General features: G+C 35.1%; 1 protein-coding gene across 4 annotated transcripts in view; it reads right to left on the minus strand.

Annotated features, from left to right (window-relative positions):
* BBS9 (Bardet-Biedl syndrome 9) overlaps window positions 1-23,499 on the minus strand; it is a 286,617-nt gene that overhangs the window by 159,375 nt on the left and 103,743 nt on the right. The gene's annotated exons all lie outside the window — the stretch shown is intronic.

Raw genomic sequence — 23,499 nt, forward strand, 5'->3', positions numbered from 1 at the left:
ACAATCAGTGTAGAAATGATTTTGTTTAGAACATATTTTGAAGGCATTGCTGAAATTAATCCCCATCATATCACATAATATGTGACAACAAACTAATTTTCAGGTTTATATCACACACTAATCTCCATATGACCAGCAAGCCTACTGTATTAATCAAAAACAACCCATTGATTTATGCTATCAAAAAGGCAGTATATTATTATTTCCATTGGAACATAGCTGCATCTGTTATTTTATTAACTCTCATGTCTCTCCATATTTTGCACTGGTTTCTTCAGCTTTTATGCCAAAACGTAAACATTATGGATCATGTATAAGGCAATATCACTTTACGTGCCAGACATTATGAAAGAATTTTCAAAATAAAATAAAAGTAACAGATTCACTTCTTCTAATATGGCAAGAGTTTTGCTGAGTACTTCAAGATGGGGGAAAACAGAAAAGCTATTATATGATACTCTACTCGGTTCAGAAATAACTTGTCATTGTACATAATATTGTCCACTCACAGCATTAAAAAAAATGATATTTTGAAAAATATTGCTATAACATCTTCTTTCTTGAAATAGAATGGTTAGACATTTTCCATCACTGGTTAAAAGAGAAGATGACAGTGATTTCAATAGGCAATTGCTATAATGTCAACATGACAAGATTTTCCACATTATTTGCACTGGAGCACTAAAAGTAAAGGAAAGGTATAAGGGTTAGGAGTTCATCCTGGGGGAGCACAACTTAGAAGACCTATTCTCAGGTGTGCCACTACATCTCCATGCTGCCCAAGTAACACTGGGTTTACAGAAGCGTTGATTATCTGATTACTATTTAAATCAACACAAAGCACCTCTCTCAACCACTTTCTGTTCATTTAACTGCAAGACAGGGTAATAGGTGCTTGACTGGAGTTGTGAAAAGCCTCACAGAAATGCAGTTAAAGTGTAATTAGTATTACAACAGAATTTACAAAGTAAAACTTGCAGAGCCTGCTCCATTAACGTTTTGGCAACAGCAGGAAAACGAAAATACTATATGATGCATCTTCAGCAGGGAAAGGGAGCCAACCAGCTGTTAGTATTTGGTGGAGGAAAACTATTTTTAATCTGCTATGCTGGCATTAGAGATGCGTGTGTGTTCCCTCCAAGCTCCCATGTGACTGGGAAGATAAAGAAAACAGAATTTTAGAGAACTATAAATATGAAACATTTCAAACAAAAACGTGTTGATAGCTTTTGTTTTAGATTTTAAAGTGTAATCTTTCCAAATAAAGCAGAGAACCCACAGGACACCCATGAGTCCAAACACTACATAAATCAAAGCCAAGTAACAAAATAAATAAACAAAAAAGTCCAGCTAACCACGTGAAGGAGAACCCATAAATTAATCCCAAGCAGTGAAAACCAACACAATATACTTTGGTCAGAGAGGAGTAATGGTATCACCGGCATGTTCCCTGATGCATTTGTGTTGGCATTTGATTTGTTCTGACCAAAGCCTTGATGCTTTCCACACCTCATGTTCTACACAAGGTGAAGTTCCATTTCACAGTCACTTTCCAAGAGTGACGGGCGATAAAGCCGCCTGACAAGTGCCACACTACGTAGCAACCTACATCAGCTGTCTCTGAGCCACGTAACCAGTAATTGTATGCACCGTACAGCTTCATCCTTCTGAGGAGACAAGCAACAAGAGTAAAATCTTTCTCAGTCTAACAGAGGCCTTCAAATATCTAATCTCTTTTCCTGTCCAATATACAACTGAAAATTTGGGAAGAACAATGAATGAAGATTAATTTAACATGCTGATGAGGTATGCTCATTCACTGGTGTGCTTCCTATAATGTCATCACTGACTGGGAGAATACAATGCAGAATTCCTGGCAAGCTACCTGTACCCTATTATGGATAATGCTCAGATGATAGTAATTTTTCTGAAGATGCAGGCAAATAGAGTTTCCCTTGTGTAACAACTACGTGAACCCCACTTACACAGCAAAGGCAAAGGCTACTTTCTAGAGTAATTCATAAATTCCCAGGTGATCTCTCACTTTGTGCTATATTTCAACTGACACTCTCCTACATACTTCAGAAACACAAATAGCATAAAGAGCACAAACTGACATGGCCTTTTACCTTATGGAGCCTTCATTTTAGGATAGGTTTTCCTCCCATGTTATAACCAGGAACAAATGAGATGCTCACCTTTTCGCAGGCTCTAGGTGTAAAACAAATATGCCAGTACTCCCAAACAATGCCTGATGTACCAAGCCCATAATCTATTTTGAAAGCAATTTCATAAAAATCCCTAAGAAGAACAACTATTAAAAATTTTTCTTTGGCACAAAATTCTACAGTTCTTGAGCACAATAATATAAGGCAAATATTAGAAAAGTGGTAGACCACCAGCATTGCAGGTCAGTGAAACTTATAACAATTAACTCTTTAGATAACTGCATATATACAAGTTCTACTTTACACTTGCAGAAAAACCGAAGAGGGGGAAAAAACATTTTTAACTATTAACTATTCTGTTAACGGATGAAGCGACCCAATACAGCTTTCTGAGACATGGAATATCCAGGACACAGGACAATACAATATGAATTACCACACTATAATGTAGGCACGCACAGATGCAGCAATTTTAAAAAAGCTGCAAGACTGAAGATTCCTTGACAATACATGGTTACACAGTAAATACTTGATTGGAGGAAGAAAAAAAAGGAAATCTCTTCTCATGGAGTAAAATTGCTCTAAAAATCTCCCAGGACATAAGCTACAAATTTTAGAAGTGTCCTGGGGCTCTTCATTCAAACAATTGCAGAATTTAGGGATGAGTAAGTTCTAACAACATGACATGCATATTTTTAATCATTTTATTTTCACCTGAATATCTCTATTTATATTTTGTAATAGTTGAGGAAGATAAAGGATCTGTACCCTTTGCAATCTGAGATCCTGGTCTCTTCAGTCATGATTTCTCCATAATTTCCCAATTTTGTTTTCAGTTCTCATAGTAGCCATTCAATCTGTTTGGTATCTATTTTATCATCTTTCTAAATAGATATAAAATCTTATAAAAAAAGGAAACCTCTCCCTGTCTCACTTTTTCACAGGATAGGTAGGAAAATACATTGCAACTGACAGTCTCAAATGTAGCTTACACATGAAGATTTTAGACCAACTGGAAACTATTAAGTAAAAAGTCCATCTATATTGCATAAGACCTATCATTGCCTACTTAACATTTTTCTTTCTCCTTCTTTAATATCACAAAGTTTCCAAACAAAGAAAACTAAAAATAAGTTTGTCAAACTTTCTAAGAGTCATAAAAGAAAGGAAAGTATCTGATGCAAGAAAGATTTAAGAGATTCTGAAATAGTTTGGAAGTACAATATTGAACATACATTTTTATAACTGATCAAAACTTGCTTTTAATTGATATTCCTTTAAAATTTTTTCAGAACAGACTCCTACTCTGTTCCAATACACACAACTACAGAAAAGTAAAGGCCAGTTATTATGAAAGCATATTGTAAAAAAAAATAAGGAATTACCCTCTAAAAAAAGATCATGTTTAAGATTTTTACTAAATTTCATATTCAAAGTTGCAACAGTAGAGCTGAAATACAGATTTTTTTTTATAATCTTGAGAACTTCATACCTCAACACTACTGCAAGGATTTGACTTCAATAATTTCCAAGCATAGAGCATTTCTTATGTTTTCAGCCTTAAGTGTTTAAGCAGAAAGATTCCTCTCCATGCTTCTTTCATTTCTAACTAGGCCTTGTAAGATGCCAAGCATTTGAAAACTCTAAAGTAATGGTGATGCAAGTTTTAAAACCAGTTAGAGTTCTCCATCGTTAGTGCTAATGTAAGATATTTTTAGGGCATTGTTTAATATCCGGCAATAACTTCAAAATTAGTAATGCCTCTTGAAAAAGGCTTGCAATATAACCCACTCTTATACATGCAGAAAAATTTCTTGAGGCAATAATGACCATAATAATGGCTCTCCCACGCTTACATTCTAATAATACAAAAAAAATACAAATACAATTACAAAAATATAAAACACTTTCTTCTTAGCTGGATAAGAAGTTGAAGAAAACTTTGAAAAAGTAAAGGGCAAAAAATAAGCGTGAAGTTCCAGGGAGCTTCCTTTGAGTTAGTATTGTATTAGTTAGTTAGTAGTGTATTTTCTTGGAGTCCCTAACACCATTGGGACTGAAAACTCTGCCAGATTTTATGCCATATCCTAAAATGGAGAACAGGAAAAGTGACAGATATTTTGGTTTTCTTTTTTTGTATAAACAGAAGAAAAAAAAAAAAAAAAACAGCTATTCACCACTGGTAAAAAATTAGCCAACTAGTTTTACTGTCATCTAGTTCAAATACATTGGGTTCGGCTTCTGGTAATTTTGAGGTAACTGTATTTTTAGCAGAAATGAAGTTCAAAGAAAACAGAATTTTGTCATTTAAGGAGTAGAGAATCTCTTCACATGTCATCCATAGCACTTATGAGCAAGTCTTATATGAAAAATTTGTTAAAATATGAAAGATAACATTGGAAATTTAATTATTCTGAAATGAACACAGGGATGATGAAGCTCACAGGTCGCTTCCAGCAATCGTTTTTATGGAATAATTTATTGCAAGGAAGTTTATTGATCCAACCCCTTACAACTATTTTTAAGCAGAATTACATCTTCATAAAGAGGGATGGTAATGGATATAAAGCAGGAGAAAATGGAGACCTGAGAAATGCTAATTATGGCTTCTTCATTGCTACTGCCACAGAACATTTACTACTAGTCTCACCATGTCCCCCATTTTAGAGAAGGAAATACAACTCAGTTGCCAAACCTAAAACAAGATCTAACAGAAATTCTTTTTGTGGTTTTAGGAAGTCTCCTTCACATATCTTAATTCACATAGGATTTGTAAGCATTCAAAGTCAAATATGTTTTTTCTTAAAAGGTATATTGTTTACCTTAATATATAAAACTCTTAATATCCCTTACTCTAGGAGCAAACTTTTTAGTTTTTTAAACAGGCAAGTCTCAAAGTAGATTCCAAGATAAAGAAACAGTGATTAGCAGCCTGATTCCCTGTGCAGACCATCTCACTCAACAGCCATTGTGCACAGAGCTTTTGAGAGGTGACTAAAGGTTTATGGAATGCAGGCAGAGATATCCATGTCAGAGAGCGATCTTTATCAAACGCTCCGTCACCAGGAAGAATAACCATGTCCCTCTCACAGGGGAGCACTTCTGAACGCCGCGGCGTTCCCACAGCACGGCAGTGGCAACGTGAGCGCGCACGCTGGGATTAAGTACCCCAGGCCACAATTATCCGACCCTTATGAGAATGACTCAGCACGACCACAGTTTTTCAAATTGTGGCACAGGACCACCATGATGACAACAAAGCATCAATTCACTAGACACCAAATACTCAACTTTCAAGTGAAGCTCAACATGCCTTGACAAGAGAAGACAGCAAAGACAAAGACATTGCAGCATGACAATCCATGCTTTATCTGGATGCACACAGCCACCTCCTGAAAATCCACTGCCTCACATGATGAACATGAAATTATCACGAGTAATTACTACGGCAATCTGTGCCTCTGGAAACAAGAAGAGTTAGATTAAGAAAATACTCCAGGCTGTCAGGGAAGCCCTGTGGTTTTGTTTTCTTCTGTTACTTCCATGACAGAATTATCACTAACAGCTCTACTGCACCTTTCTAAATTGGATTTTGCCACAAAGCAATACCGTCTACAAGCATAACAAAGATTGCACGCTATGATGACAGTCAACTCAAACACTTCACAAGAGCCAAAATGTATGTACTGTTTAAATTCAGAACCCTCTTTTGAAACTTCACAAATATCAAAGCTGGGTCATACCTCCACAAAACCAAAGTGCTAGGGGATTATTGCCACAGAAAATCACATGGCATCATTTATTTTAACTCTTTCATTTTAAGAACTAGTGACAATGACGTCAGTAAGAAAATCTTTGGAGATAAAGAAAATATAATTTCAGCTATACAGCAGCATAGTAGTATGAATATGGTCAGTTCAAAAGGAAAAAATCTCCAGCTTTTTAATTTTTCCTCTTTAGAACACTTGATATGAAAATAGGCTTTTTCTTCAGAAGTCTCTCTCCCCAGCTTTTATCTACACCATTATAGTCAAAAGAATTTTTTTTTTTTAATTACTGCAAAAATATTTAGTGGGTTTAGAACCCCAGGCACCTGACTGCATTATCCAAAAGTACTTGGTTACTAAGACATTTAAACCCAAATTAAAACCCTGAGAGATCAATTTCACCCTGTTCCATAGGAATTTTCTATTTTGTCTGTATTAAGTATATAAACAGCCTTTCCAGTAAAATCCAAGTATGAAGGCCACCTGGTTAGCTTTACTTTAAATTAGTACCTTCTAAGTGAAGTAAGCAAATTCATATTCCTCTGATTCTAAACATGCAGCTCCTCATGTACCTAAATCAATTTCAAAATTTTTTCTTAGCAATACTAATATAGAGGCAAAAACCTGCTTGTTTGCACTCTTGTTGCCAGTTTAGCGCTTATTTAAACACATCTTAATGCTTTATACTGCTGCCCATCCTTATCTGAGCTTCCTTGTGTAAAGCCACGGGAACAGAAATGAGGAATTCCTTTTCTCTCTGGTGTCCCACCTGCAGTAAGGATTACAGTTAAGATTATTTTAACTTGATTAATATACTTATCTCTATTTGTCTCTTTTTTCATGTGTTACTGGCTTTTTGTGTTTGGTTGGGGTTCTTTTAAGGGTTTACCGTTTTTTGAGATATCAGATGAAGTAATATAGTCAATAGTAGCAATACATAGATATTATTTAAATACCTGACACCTCCTCTCAATGGCCTACACATGAGTAAATACTAAAAGCAGTTTTGCATGTGAGAAACTGCAACAGGGAGTCAAAGTAACCAATTCCTACTTGGTACAACCATTAAATACCAAGATGGGGTCGGGGGGGGAGAAATCTTGAAAGGAGGCTACAAACATGTTCCAAAATATATATGATACTTTGCAATACATTTAGAAGTAAGTTCTACATTATAAAATCCAAATTTAAAAGTGGAGTTATAAAATTAGTAGCTTATCCAAGTGAAATAACATCTGTTACAAATTATATAAAACCCAAGAACACAGTGAGTTACAATGAATCCTTTACTTAACCCTTCAAAACAAAAGTTCTATTTAGGCAAAGGGATTTGCTAAATAGCACACAGATATGTCACAGAATCTGTGATAGTCAATGAACGTTGAAGACAGAGTTTCACTGTGAAGCTGTGGTTGAATTGGCAGCAATGCATATAAAATACAGCCAAACATGAGCTAAATGGAGACAGAGAGATGGAGAGCTTGGTCTATATCACCAAATACACACCATTATGTAATGACGACCAAAACAACTTTACAATAAAGGAACACATTTTAAATAGTTGAAATTGCATGCTTCATATGTTTAAATAAGCTTTGGATCTAAACAAACAGTCTAAAAAACAGGAGACTCGCCCTGAAATTTTTTAATTGCCTATCAGTGCAATGAAATTATGGACGACCAAGAAATCAAGACAAACACATTGTACTTCTGCAAACATTTATGTACAGTGAAGCTCTATGGGTTAAATAAAGGATTCATTAACTCCAGTGGGAGCACTACATCAATTCAGTAAAGGCAGGATTTCATCCCATCGAAGACCACTACTCTCATTGTCATCAGTCATATGCACCCAGTGAGGGAAAAAGGCATTTGAAGCATGTTAGATATCAGGTGATGAGGGTAGTTTTAGAAATCTAGAATAAATCCACAAATTACTGCTTCCCAGAAAGTACACTGTAAAACATGTCCTAGCTTAATTTCATATTTATATTTTATTGTAAAAATGAAAAACAAAAACATGTTGACAAACACATCTTGAAAAGAGTAATAGAAACAAATACAAGTAACACATAATATAGATATTTTTCCATCTGTATAAATGAACACAAAGCCATTTCAGCAAATTCTATTCCAAGACCTTTAGCAATAAAAGTATCAACATCAAACAAATCAGCTAGCCAGTTGAAGATAGTGAAGTTCTAACCTGAATTCCAAGCCATTGCCAATCGCACTTGCAATTTTGGCACTTCTGCTTTATACTGAATTACATGAAGAAATTTCCAGAACTCCCCACTCAGGTTGAGCTAGTATGTAATTTTAAGTGATTAAAAAACATTGTGGTTGCTAATACAGTGTCTAGGAGTAAAAGTTAGACTAAGAATGATTAAATTAAAATTACACATTCTAGAAACAAATTCTAAACATAACAATCAAAAAAAATGCATGGCAGGCTAATTAGAAGCTCAGACTTTAACTATAACACTAATTTCAGGACCTTTCTCATTAAAATTACTTTTCTATTTTGAGATACTTTATAGAATTTCTCTGTTATTAGTAAAATCTTGAGAACATGTGCCAGTACATTTGGAAATAAAACAAGCTTCCCAAGTCAAAGTGCAAAGGTCACAAAACATTAATTGCTTGCTTGAATACTTTGTCTTTGAATTAGAAGTTTTCCATAATGTCTTCTACTCTACCATTTCAAAACATAGGAACATCATGATGAAATGCAGGCTTTGTAAAACTCAGCCAAAAGCAGTTTATAAACCTTGAAGAAAATTAAGCAAAGAGATTGAAGTTCCAGTCTTAGTGGATTTACTAGCAAAAAAAAAAAAAAAAAGATAGTTTCAAAAGCATCATTTATGAAAGTAAAACTGCATTATTCATTTGAGGTGCCACAACAATAAATTTCAGACAAAGCAGACTCTTGTGTTTCTCCACAGATGAAGTACAGCACAGACCACATTTATACTTGCTTCACAATAATATCCAGCAAAAAACCTGTACGAACTGCATCCTACTTCATAAGATATTAAATTTCTAAGTCAACAGGTACTACCATACAGGTATGATTATTTTCAGTGATGTACTTTCATTTTCCAGGGGCAAGACAAGTATTGAAAGACCAAAAATATCCTACTGCCTACTGTTTCACACAGCAGGCAGTCTTAACCTAATAATGATGCAGTAAAGAGCTTATCATATCCCTGCCTGAAACCCTGCATCTACAAAAAAAAAACAAAAAAAAGGAACCACCTGAAGCAACATTACAGTGTGTTCAACAGCAACTCTACAGGTGTTGATGAAAAGAGCATATATTTTTAGGTCACCAAATTAGTTGTGCTGCAGATAATGGCCAATGATACTCATTCTTCTGCACACCTGGAACTGCACCTTCTAACTCTCTTCTCTCAAAATGAAGAATTAAGAAAATTCCCACCTGAAATACCCTGCTAATTCACAAGCACAAAGCCTACAGGTACACAACCAGGTGCAGTTTCTTTACATGCACACCTGCCTTAGCCACACAATAAACTCAGGCAGTGCACTCTGTCAGTTAAACATAAGATTTAGGACTTAGGCAGAAATAAAAAAAATAAATAAAACCAAAATAAGAAAAGATTCATCCCAAAAACTGGTTTATTTTATGTTCAAAATAAGATGAGCCACAAAACAAGTAATTATTTCAGAGTGTAAAAATCATTTCATCTGAGGATTATTCTAATGAAGTAAGCATGTCTCACCACAGGCTATGGGTTAGTTTCCAAAAAAGTAAGTGTGCCATTATATATGCACATACATACTTACAGGAGTGAGCCTTTACTTTTAATCATAACATTCTATGTTGTTCTCCTGCTGCACTTCTAAACATAGCTGAAGCTATATGACTTTCTGACTTTCATTTCAAAATACAGTATTTAATGATGCACTTATATTCTCTTAGTCTTTCTTTTAAAGAGGAATGCCACAAAAAACAATTCACAATTGGCAGTATAGGCAGAAGTCCTTCAACCATGTCTGTGGAAATAGGACTTTTTACCTACATTCAGTAGGGCAGCTACTAGCTCCACTCATATCCCTCATTGCTGTTTTTTCCTTAAAATTAATGAAAAGATGGAAGAACTAGTAAACATTATAAAGAAACACCTCCCAATATGTTTAGCACCAATTCTCTACTGAAAGAAGAGCTGTGTGGCAAACTTGCCAGTTGTGAGATACACCCATCTTTGACCTAGCCTCACTATCTGTTACCCTAGCATGCTGATAGAAAAACAAGACAGTTCAGGCCAGCTAAGGTGAAGAGGAAGTATCTCTCACCTTTAAAAAGTTTTTGGAGTCACGCTCAAAAAGATTTACAGTTCAACATTACTTCCTAGAAGAAAGCTATTTTATCCATGAAGGAAAAAAGACACAAATAGCCTACCATCAAATGCACAAGCATTAATGCATTTAGATAACAACCTTCCATGCAAACATCTGATTCATCAACTTCTCCTTTAAGCAGCTGAGTTTATGAAGGAGATGGGACAAGATGTACAGGCTTTTTTAAGTCCTGGTAAGACTAAGATTCTCAGTGGGGCCGCTACAGGGTAGAGATAGCAAGTGTCAGGTACAATTCAGTGTCGGAAATGTGATAATTAACCTTGTAACTTTCTCTGGTTTAAATCTAGAAAAATCTCCTCATTGTCTGAGCAGAAGTTTAAGGATAATTCTACTGCATATACCCTCAGTTATGTAGAACAGGAAAGAGCTTGCTTTTCCACACTAATATAAACACATGCAAACACACCCCACTAAATTAGTAACAAATGCTTTTACTGATTTTGGCTGAGATAGGCTTTCTGATAAGAAAAGATTTTCCTTAAAAAAAAAAAAAAAAAGCTTAATTTAAACACTTTTTCCCTGATGTAATACAGCTGAAGTTCATGCCCTGGTGCAGTCAAATCTAATAGTTTTAACTTAGTTTCAACTATTACTGGCCATAACAAGATGTATTCAAAAGGGTATTTATGTTTCCTTTATTCTATTGCATCAAAGTTAGGAAAACACATCTGGGTAGCGTACATTCTAGCCACACTGCAGACCAAAAATCCAGATAAACGTTTTGTCTAGAGGGATGACTAAATAAGTTGGCCAAATATCAGAACAAATTCACTTTGATGTTTTCAGTTGGTGGAGCTCAGAAACATGACCTCAGTTATACAGTTACATCCCCTGAAAGAGTAGCAACCCTCCTTTCCTTTAGCATCCGTCAGGGTAGGAGAGGTGGAGGCAAAGAAGGGTTTGTTATGGATGAGGGCAAAATTCAACATGGATAAAATGAGAGAAACTTAAAGAAAAACATTTGTCTACTTTCACTCATACTCATGAACAGTCCATATTCATATCTTTTACAGGACCACCTCCAGTGCTTGCTTCCACTGTTACCAACAGATGCCTTGGAGTCTGATTAGGACTTGCTTCCACTGTTACCAACAGTGAGAAAGAACCTGTGCTTGCCTTGGAGTCTGATTAGGAGTCCATAAAGAAAGATGGCATTTGAGACTCACACTGCAGGTGCACACAGCTGAAATAGGACTGCATTGACAGGTTCCATGTAAGCAATTCCCTCTAAAGTGAGGCTGAGCCACTTGTCAAAAATTAATGGCGAAAACTTATAAAAATAGATAAAACCTCACATCAGGTGTAGAACAAACTTCCTGAGCTCTATCGATCATGTAAGGAAGCACAGCTGGCGTGTTCTTAAATGGTGGGACTGGAGAGAATTACTGAGCACCATTCCTGTGGGAAGAACTACTAAAGAGAACCTGCTGTGCAATGCAAATATGAACCAAACATGATGTTCTTTACTAAATGGAAAATTCCTAGGGGGACATATAAAACAAAAACAATTTCTCCAAGGAAATAACTCCGTTGCAGACCTTACTGTTAAAGGAACTGGAGGAAGAAGTGCCTGCTACCCTCACAGTGCAAAGAAACTATGAGGAACCAGGAAGATATGCACTCTTGCTTTCTTTTGGAGCAAATACAAGACCTCAGCTGTTTAAAACAGAGCGAGATCCACAAAGACAAATTCTAAGATGAGGTTGTTAGTTTCCCTTAATTTCCTTTATAAAACAGTGGATGGATTGTTACCTTTTTTTTCAACCATAGAAGGTATCTAACTTCCAGTGTCTTTGACTCCAGAAGACCCTTCTTTGTCTCCATTGACTACAGAGAAAATCTAACTTCCCTAGATGAAATCTGCTTTAGTGAATCTCACCCACCCATATAATAGCAAAACAATCCCCTCCCACCTATTCAAGGGATTTCCACAGATGTCCCTTAGCCATGAAGTCTGTAACAAAACGTATGAGAAATAGAATCAAAGGACAATTTCATCTCATCAGAACCACTCAATTCATCATCAATAAATGTCTTTCCCTTAACTTTATTCAAATGACCAACAGATTGTAAGCAAGATGTTGCTGTGTTTGAGTATTTCAGTACAGATGTATTCTTGTGCTTCACAACATAGTATCAGGACCCCTTAAACTGCACAGAGGAGGTGGAAATCATAGCTTTCTTCTTCCCCAAAAACAGGTACAAAGGTTGGAGGAGATTAAAAATTTTAATTTTTACAATACCAGCTACCCTTAACACAGCATTTATAGGCACGAGTAACTGATCATCCCTTAAGTGATAATGAGATAAACTAAGATCAATGTTTTTGCAACACATATGCTTATGAATGGCATTTTCCCCCAGTGTTCACGATACTCCAAAACAAAAACAAAATATAGAAAACAATCAATTCCATGTGATGAGAATGGTTTCTTAGATGTCATTAAAACTGACATACTGAATTCAAGGGAACATTTGGAACTTTACAGTGTACTGAGCATCAAAGGATCTTGTTTGAATTTTTTATATTTACCAATTTAAAAAGCAGAGTAACCAATTTTGTAGGTAAGATATTCCTAATTTCCTACACAGACACAGTTTGTTAATTCTACTGGAAAAGCATTTCCAGCATTTTACTACCATTGGGAGTTATTTCCACCACTTCCCACAGGGAGGTCTTTAAGTTAAAAGCACAGGTTCTTTCTCACAGCACACACACAGGTAACTGCACACACACTGAAGTTTCCTCAGTGATCAGTTTGACTCTCTACACACTCAGCTGAGTGTGCTCAGCTTTAACTACCACTTTACAGAATTTCTGTACATTACTGTGTGCATGTCACTTACCCGATTAGCATCCCACATCTCAGTAGAATGACTGAACTACCAACATACAGAGCCATGGTAGGGAAAATAGTTTTAAAAATACATTAAAAGCCTGCATCCCTAAGTTATTTGTTTCTGAAAATATTACTCTTCTTCAAAAGAGTGGGATTTTGATGATCTTTATGGGTCCCTTCCAACTCAGGCTATTCTATGAAAGGTATGTATCCTCCAAACAGCATTCATTGCTTTTCTCTGCAGTAAAAAATAAAGCTATCCCCAAGACCATCAGGTTACTTGGCACTACTCTAAGGCTTCTTAAAACAAGGGAATAGAGCAATGACTATATCATACCACTTATTAGTCCTCCTGTTCTGCACCCTGGAGACACACCTCAATAATTCCTTAGGATCAAGCACAAAACTATCCACAATATTGTTAGGTTCCATTTTCCACAACGCCTGTTTGACTAGGAGAAGCAGTCTCCTGTAAATGACTACAAAAGTCTACCCTTCTTCCACTTCTCTTCAATATACCCTTGAAGGACAATAGGTGTCTTGAGGTGCATACACATCAAGGCATGAATTCTGAAAGTCAGGTCTTCACATGACAGCAAAACTAAAACAGGAGAATAGAAAAAAAGTTCAAAGCATGTTACATACTGGTATTTACCACAACTTTTTCTTCCATATAGAAGCACAGTATTAAAGACACAAAATTACCAACATTTTCCTTTATTGTGAATAGTAACACGCTTTAAATCTGCAAAAGCATCCAGAAGTGTGGTCCACAGAGAAATTAACCACAAACATTTTAGTTCCCTTAAGAAGAAAATTTTAGTACATTTGGGTTTTGATTCATGATCTATACAGCCCAAAATCAAATTAATTCTGGCTATAAGCATCTAAAACTTTACCTGAAAACTGTTATTATTTTTTTCCTATTGAAACAAACCATTCCAACATAAGTCTATTCTTTTATTTAAAAGTCAAAGTACAGCTTAAAAACAACATAAACCCAAAGCAAACAAGTATCTTTTATTTGGGGCTCCATTGTTTTCCTTTCTCTGTGCTACAGATAAAACATAATCCTACTATTACAAGAAGCTACACATAAACAGTATTTTGTGATGGTGGAAAGTGATTTTTAGACCACTGTAAAATAGTTATTCTCTGTCTGAATCTGAAGTTTTATCACAGACAACTGTACACTGAATTCACATTGCAAGCAGGTTTTGAAACACAATATCAAATATTGTAGATCTAATTACACATCTGTACTATAAAACACATTAGTATTAACAAGGAAGACTCAAAAACTACAGTTTAGAAAACACCTGACATACCTCTGGTAACTTAGAGTGTCACTGTGCTTACAAGCCAAGTCATAGAGAAGAAGGCTCAAATATTTATTGGAAAGTTATTGCTTCAGAAAATCTCACTGATGTGGTTAGCTATACTTGGGGAAAAAACATCATTGTATCCTGCAGTCATCTTTTCTAGTATGATCTGAGCACTTTAACTGAAATAAATTTATTAAATACAGTACATGCAGGTCAAACTTCTTAGTCTCTTTTTTTTTTGTCAACACATCTAAAAACATACATTTTTGCTACACAGCTCTTTATAGTAATTCTGTTTAAAAAATTAAATATTGACCAACTATAAAAAATAAAATTGACTCTAATGAAACCAGTAAATAAAGCTTTGTCATAGACTTCAGCATAACTGAGATTTTACATGAGAGGAAAAGTCAAATGCAGAGTGTAATCAAGCTAGAAAAATACATTTCTTCCAATAGATAATCCTAATTCTTAATATATAATTAAATAAAAACACATTAAATATGCATAATTTTTACTATATACTGCTATTCTTAAAAAGCAGTTTTCTGTGTGTGGAGGAAACATGTTCAGCTGCTATCAGTCATAATAATATTTATAGAAACAGAGAAACTGAAACAAAGAGTAACCTTGATACAATAAAAATCTTCATAAAAAGTAGCTCTCTATTAAATAAAATAAATCTTTCTCTCAATATTTAGCATTTTCAACATTCGAAGATTATTACCATTATCAGGAGTTACTATCAGAGTACAGATGGACAAAATCCCTTTCAAAACAGCAAGGAGTACTCTGTCAGTAATTATCCCTGCTAATTGAAAACTGCCCTCTTTCCTTTCATTTAGTCTTTTCTAGTGAGTGCTCCTCTTATCTGTTTTTCTCCATGTGATATCAGCCAGTGCCCCTCTCAATTCACCTGCTGCTCCATTAAATAGTCTTCCCCCTCTATAATTGCTTGTCATCTTTTCAAATATCTTCCATTTTACAACAAGATTCAACTGGATATTTCTCAATTTATTTTTTTATTATCAATCTATTAAAATACTGCAAAGGTTTTTTTTGGTCACTTGATGTAATTGGTGGATGAGTTAGGAGCATATCCTACTTATAACAGGACATCAAGATATTCTATTCTTTCAGCTTTGATGATGATGTTTCACAGCTGACATACAAACAGATTTTACAAAAAATATATTATCTGAATCTGTAATCCATCTACAGGTCTTTGAAAAGCGGTATGGTTTTGGTCCTCTCTCCTTTATTTTCAGGTATTTGTAATTTTCACTGTCCTTTTGTGGTGATTTTGCAAAGTCATATCCATAATAAACATTAGAAATGGGACACAAACTATACTGAATAAAAACAATCCTGACCATATAGTTTTTTCCTTAACCACTGCACAATAAAATTCAATAAGGAGTAAATTATTTTTTAATAGTTTAAACTAAACATATAACGAAAGAAGATAAATAAAAATCTTGTATCTTTCCATAACATTATATCAACAATTACTGGTTATATTATACTCCTAAATAACTTTCTAACACAATTCCATTTCAGCCGTTCCATTATTTTACTCATTATTAATGTCAGGCCAACATCCTTACATTTACCTCAGTCTTCATCTAATTTATTTGAATATCAGCTTTACCCAGTTCTCTGGAACTGCCCTTCTCTGTCGTTTCTTATTGACCTTCCTTGTGCACAGAATTGTTTGTCCAAACTTTTACTGTTCTTAAATACGAGCTAAACTCTTACTGAGGATTTTAAAAGGTTTACATTAATGTTTAATATTCTTCTTAGTAACTTCTGGAAACTATTACATCATTTGATAAGAATAAAAACTTCTTCCTTAAGATCAGTGAAGAATATATATTGAACAGTTCTCTTCTTGAAGTTACTATGTCACATCATAGCTGAAAAAAAACCCCAAACAAACAATAAAGTAACACTTCTAATGGCAAAAAGTATGAATGTACCAGTCTCAGATAATTGAAACTCTACAGATTCCGAACAATTTAGAAGCAATATAACATTCTAACATTCTTGCTTGCTGAATGGCTCCCTCATACTGACCCTTATACATGCATTTCAAAACCAATCAGAAGAAAGCTTGAGGAAAAATATGCAATTAACTAATTAACTTAAATAGGCAGGGGATCAAGCAGGTTTCCTCCCTATTGTGCTGAGGTCTTTTATCCCTGTCTTCTATTCTCAACTCAACCGATACTGCTTCGAGACACACAAATACCTCTGAAGGAAAGAAAATTCACACCTGCACTAAATGTATTCTCGGAGTTTTTTCCTTAATCCTTGTCACAAATTTAACTACAACAACTGAATTTCTATTTCCTTCCATTCCTCTCTGCTTCAAAAATACCTGATGCCACAAGTTCAGAAAGCAAAATATCAGCTCATTTGGTTTAAGTTAACCCAGTAAAGTAATTTACAATTCATTTTTTTAAGAGTTCAGTTTATATACACACCAACTTCAGATTTTATTAGCAGTGTGTTCTTAGACTTCATAGGATGAGAAAAGTATCTCAGTATGTATACAGACCTTTTAGCATGTAAATGCATTGTGAAATATGTTTGAAAGCATCAGTGGCATTTATGACTACAAAACTGATGTGCTTGTCAATTTGCTACAAGAGGATTATACTATCAAGTAAGGTCTTGGGTGGCTGTAATTAAACTTTCCACTATACTTTAAACTTGTGATTATACTATGAAAGCTCCATATAAAGTGGAAGCATGGAAGCACTTATGCTCCATGGTAATACAGCATCACTCGAAAGGTGTTTGCTTTCCAGTAAGAGTCAGATTTTGTTTATAAAGCACAGCCCTCTAAATTGGCTGGGACACTAGTTGTACTCAGGATTCGTCATGGGGGTTAAGACTTTCAGGATTCAGCTGCTGAAGATTCCTGGGTTTTATTCACCACAGCTAGGGAGAATACAGGATAGAATATTTATAGAATGGGATATTTTGAGAGAAGGAGAATTTGTAATTTTGTCCATATATGGACAATATGTATATTCTATATATAATATAGAAAGGATATTTTTAGGGACACATCTTCACTGCTGCAAACTATTCTCTCAAGAAAGCAATTATCATTTAATTTGAGTAATTGTCAGGAAAAACATGAGACTTCTGTGTCTGGACCTATTCCAAGTAATTTTTAGGAACTGAACAAGTAAAGAGCTTTTCCCTATATATCCCATTACAACTACTTTTCTTGATCTTCAGATAATTGATGATGTGACAGTAGGTACCAATATACTTGTCAAAACAAATATATTCCACTTATTATCTAAACAAGATCCCTATAATTGAAAGGCTAATATATTAACCCACGGTGCCATGTACTATGTGGGCAGCAAGAAAAGTGTATGTTTTCATTACATATTCACCACTTTGTTTCCAACCTTTGTCTGACTGCTTGTCAGCCCATAAAAATATTTTAATGTAAAAATGCCCAGTTTTAAAAAGAAACTGGTCTCCCTAATCTTTTTCTATAATACAGTGTTTTCATTCCAGAACTAATAGAAAAGCAAGTTAGCAAAGTCCCACCATGTTTTTCATATCACTGCTAGAACATGGTAGCCTGAATTTTTTCTAATCCAAACACAATTTGTAATTGCTTTAGAAAACATTAGTTGAATGGTCTTTAATCTGAATCATTAATCTGGATACTTTTTATTTTATTTGATTAGTTTGCTATATTTTCCAAGTCCTAACTCAGTCTTTTTTTAATAAAGGTATGCTTTGGTTTTGCCTAAGATCACTTAATTATCATATAGTATCGTGCCAAGACTTAAAGGCAGTTTTATGACTTGATTTCCATAAGTGGTATCAGCTTTTTATCAAAAATTTTGTATGCAAGCTTAATTAAAACATGACGGCAAACAAAGGATGAGTTAATTTAAAATGTGAATATAAAACATACCCTAGGTACAAAGCACAACTGTACACCACTATAGGCTATACACCAAAGCACAACTCCTCATCAGATTATTCAAGTGTCCAGCAAAGTGTTTTGCAAATAGGTCAGAATCTGTACAAGTCCTTTGAAGAAGTTGTGACCATAAAAGACAATTTTACAAGCAAGAGTCCTCCACACCCACGAGGTTAATGTGAATGGCAAACACATTCCTCACAGCATAAGATGACCTTTATTGTTTCTAATTGGGTTTCTGTGTCTTCTTCAAGCCAGGGAAAATTCTGTCTCATTAAACTGACAAACTTTTTACAGCCACCTGGTTCTGATGAACAGGAGTACATCCATGTGAGAAATGTCAGTGAACTTCAAATAGTACATTTTGCACTTTGACCCCTGAAGTCAAATGTACATGCAAATAAAGTCCTGAAAGGCTTCAAGAAAGCAATTTTTACTGGTGCATATTAAAATACAAATTGTGGGAGATTAGCCTAATAACTCACAATTGCTGACCTTAAAATAATCTGCTTCTAATCCCCACTTAATTTAAAACCAAATATTTTTATAAGTAGACTCTTTATCAACTGTTTTCTCCATCAACATTTCCTCTCTTAAGAGCTATATGATTTTTCTGCAGTGCTGATTTGATATTTTCCCTTCAATGGAAATTAAGCAAGGATTCTGCCAAAGAAACAGAATACTTTTTGACTCAATTATTTCTTCTACACATTTAGCTACTTTCATGCTTTCAGATCAAGCCTTATTACCTCCTTTTTAGTCTTTATCTTCACTAAAGAATTTTATATAGTAGAAATGTTACAAGCTCTTTGCATCTCAGGTGGAGAAGAATAATGTGACTGGGCACATTTCCCTCTTTGTCCTACTTAGTTCTATTAAGACCTTTTAAATGAGCATTTTAACAAGTATATTCTTGATTCCATACCTTTATCTCAACTTGTCAGCAAGCTCTGCTCCCCATGGAAACAAACAATAAAAGACAAACTTGACATCTTTAACAAAGGCTCTGTCCTTCAAAGACACTGGGGTGAAGGAGCAGTTTAATTAAGATGGGAAAAGAAGCTGCCAATCAAATTTTAAACCACCATTCATTAGATGGGTTAATAGATAGAAAGTGCCACAATTTCTGGAATCCAATCTCTTTCACTGCTGCAAGCAATACCTCACTGAACATGAATTGCTAAAAGGATTGACATAATATATTTTGGGGGAGGGAAGGGTTAGAAATGTTCACATATTCCAGTGAATCACTCTGCCATAATGTTTGCAAAGCAAGACTGGTGTGTTCCCCTTGGGCAAACACCTGTTTACGAATTGGGACATATCATTAAAAGTGACTTCACCTTCTTTTATGCTCCATGCTAAATTCAGTACAGCTTATTTGGGCTATGCCAGACCAGCATTCCATTCCCATGTTCTGGACAATTAATTGCAACCTTCAGTTTGACTACTTATCTAAGATGTTTAAAACAGTCCCTGAAAACAGGGAAAGAAACAGAAACAGCTTTCAGATTTTCCACCTAAAGAAATGGTGCCACTAGTTTAGTTAACACAAATACACCCTAGAAAACTATGAATGAATGAGGTAAATTATTAACCCAGGAAGTGCATAACACTTCTCATTCATTGACGATGTCATACAAATTTATAGAGCAACCTTTCTTAAATACAAAGCCAAATATGTCAACTCACAGTGGAGAAACATTCTACTCTGCAAATGACTGAAAGGACTGAAAAAAAGTTTTTTGTCATCCACAGCATTTTTGCAAAATTCCAGTATGGAAATAATTATATTTTGTAGGTTTTGCTGAAAAAAAAATAATAATAAAATTAAAAGATGATGTATCTATTCCTTTGAACTATGTCAGTAAGAGTCACGTGTGCAAAATCAGAAGCCTAAATCAGTAATATGTCTGCTACTTAAGTACCATAGATTGATGTTGAAATGCACCAAATTGCTTCTAGTTATTTTGGGGAATACAAATACTCTTAGCAGCTTAAAGTCCATTGTTATTGGAGGTACCTAAATAAGGCATAGGAACTTACAGTGGATTATTTAAAATTCAGAAGTGTAAAGACTGGTATCTTTAATATAAAAAAAACCCACCCATCTGCCATTTATTACTGTACACCCTCATTTTTATTATTGCCATCAGTCATCTCTTTTGACTGTGCTGTAGAACTGTAGATAACAGCGGTTAGAAATAACATGAGAGAATGATGTAACATTATAAATACACACTGTTTTAGTTGTAGTGGACCACATCCTGGTTACCAGGCAGATGTTTGCTTTCTGCTAACACACAGTAAATGCATACCATCTAAGCCAAAATGGGGGTCACTTCCTACATTGCTTCCTCCAGTATCAGAAACTTCAAAGCAGCAAAGCCAACTTTGTGCCTGCAAGATTCCCTGCCAATCTGCCCAAACTGTCTCTACCATCCCAAGGAGCACAGCAGGTTCTGCCTTGTACTCACTGCCCCACAGAGGGCCTGGGAGCTGCTCCACAGCATACAGAGCCTGCAAGTAGTCCCAGATGCCAAGACCTCAGTGTGCTCTTGAGGACATCTGGGACATGATGGCATGTCATCCCATGTGCTAATTTTAAGGGAATGCTGGAGCCTCTCTCTAAAAGCAGTATGGTCACAGAGTCTATAACATGCCGCCATACTTCATCCCAAGAATATCTGTCTTTTAGTAATTTTGACCGAAACAAAATTCATTTGAAGACCATGACAGCCAAACAAAAGGTACAGACTTCCCAGAATTCCCCTAGAAGACTAGACAGGTCCTCTTTCTGGTGCTAAATATTAAGAGGCAAGATATAAACATATCAGCTAATGCTTTTCTCAAGTTTTATGTCAGACAGGTCTAACGATTGCACATGCATTATTACTAACTATGAAGACACTATAGTGATCTAATAGTTAAATCCAAACATTTACATTTACCTTTCTTGTTTATTACAGAAAATATTAATTTAAAAAAATGTATTTTTTTAAATGAGAAAACTATTGCCAAGCACTTGATAAAATAAATCATCAAAAGAATTAAGATTGATTAATATTATACTGTGTTTCCACTAGTACTTACATGACAGTTTCCTGTAGGTATCAAAAATATTACATAATAATAGCCAAATTTGGAAAATGTTTATCTTTTATATAAAACTTGTAATGAAAAAAATATTGCTTGAGTTGTAAGACAATCAAAGGAAATTTCTATTTACAAACTTACTTTTCTGTAATTATGAGAAGTTTCAAATTATCCCCATTCTTCACATCCCCTTGTCCACCTTAGACAAACAGAAAATTTATTCTTCCAAATAAATTAAGCGTTGTCTGGTTGGTTCTACTGCCTCCACAGTCTTTTTGAAAAGGTAAGGAGAAGAAATACGTTTATGAAAACTATATCAAAGTATTACAGTAACTGGGACTCTTCTTGCTTACTATTTCAGAGAGACATTTTACTCCATGAGAATTTCCAATTACCAGTTTACCTGGAAAATTGATGTAATCAATGCACTAGAGTTACACAGGCAGCTGGGATTATCCCATCACTCCAGAAACCTCAATACGAAAGTTCAATTGCTGAGACAGCTTACTGAAAGTCAGATAATCTCAAATTTCATGACATAATATGGCTAAGTTTCAAAAGATACGATGTCTAGCTGAATCAAATCATTCATTTATTTGACAGCTGATCCACCTAAGTCTGAGCTTTTAAAACGAAGCTAAAATATTTTGAGGCCTGGGGAGTTTTTTGAGACAGTATTATGATGTCTGTGCAAGGAACTGTAAGGAAAGTTTCCTTCATTCTGGGTGCAGATGGCTGGTCTACCAAAAGTGATTCAATTCTCTTAGTTATAGCCCCTCAGCAGAAAGTTAACACCTGCAAATGAGAAATGGTATCTGATCACACCAGAACTTCTAAAATATCTCAAAGCAACATATAATTCTTTAGTCCAAACTTTTGTGCCTACTAAACACTTTTTTGATGTAGTAGATTAGTATTGATAATATACGAAATCAGAAGAAACACACATAAATGGCAGCCTGAGAGTGACAACTTTTCATGCCAGTATAGGTCTAGAGGAAGTTGTCCCTGCCCAAAGCAGCAGGAACTGGAACTAGGTGATCTTTAAAGTCCCTTCCAACGCAAGCCATTCTATGATTTCATTAAAGGACGAAATATTAAAATGAAAGGCTCTGTTGACTAACATTAGTCACTTCCATGTCACTCCATATGTAGCATTTTCCTCTCAATTTTTTTTTCTGATATCTATGGCTAATTTGTCATGCTGTTCATTAAGCAAAAGTTACTTGCAAAAAGGTAGAACATAGATTAATGAGCTGGGGGGACACAACTAGATTTTTTACTTCTACAGCTTAACTGCAGTGTAATACAGTAGGCAGGAGATACTACAGTTTTTCTATCTATTCCCAGGGATCACACTAGGTATTCCTAAAAGGGACATTGCACAAAAATGTCTAAAACAAAATATTGTATCTTACTCTTTGCTAGCAACAAGCACTAATACCCTATTTTTTCAAAAAAAATAGAAAATTTTAAAAAACCAACAATAACTTTTTCCACCAATACCTGGTATTTATTTAAAAGCAATTTCACACACCATCTCTAAGGTTGAGTACCTAACTCTACAAGATCTGTACCTTTAAGCATAACAATTTTTTAAGTGTCTTACTACATTATAGATTTCAAAGACAGCTCTAATACCTCGGAATAATGCAAAATAAATAAGGGGTCATGTTCTCCAATGCAGCTGAGCTCTGTGCAATTGGTGCATTATGCGGTCTTTCGGCGGAAGTGAACTGAGCCACTTCCATTTCGTTAACTGCAGCTATAGGAACTGTGCAGCTATTCCCAATTTATCTAACCTCAGCGGTTCTCGAGCATGACCCTTTAAAGAGGGGCTCATGAGTAACTGGTATTTCTATATCCTCCTTAGAAGGATCTAAAAAAATCCAAATCTAAGAAGGTGAGTACAGATGGCACAGGATTCTCTAGCCACGACATGAACAAGTCAGTCAA

The sequence above is a fragment of the Corvus brachyrhynchos genome, unplaced genomic scaffold, assembly GCF_000691975.1.
Source record: "Corvus brachyrhynchos isolate BGI_N302 unplaced genomic scaffold, ASM69197v1 scaffold94, whole genome shotgun sequence".
NCBI lineage: Eukaryota > Metazoa > Chordata > Aves > Passeriformes > Corvidae > Corvus > Corvus brachyrhynchos.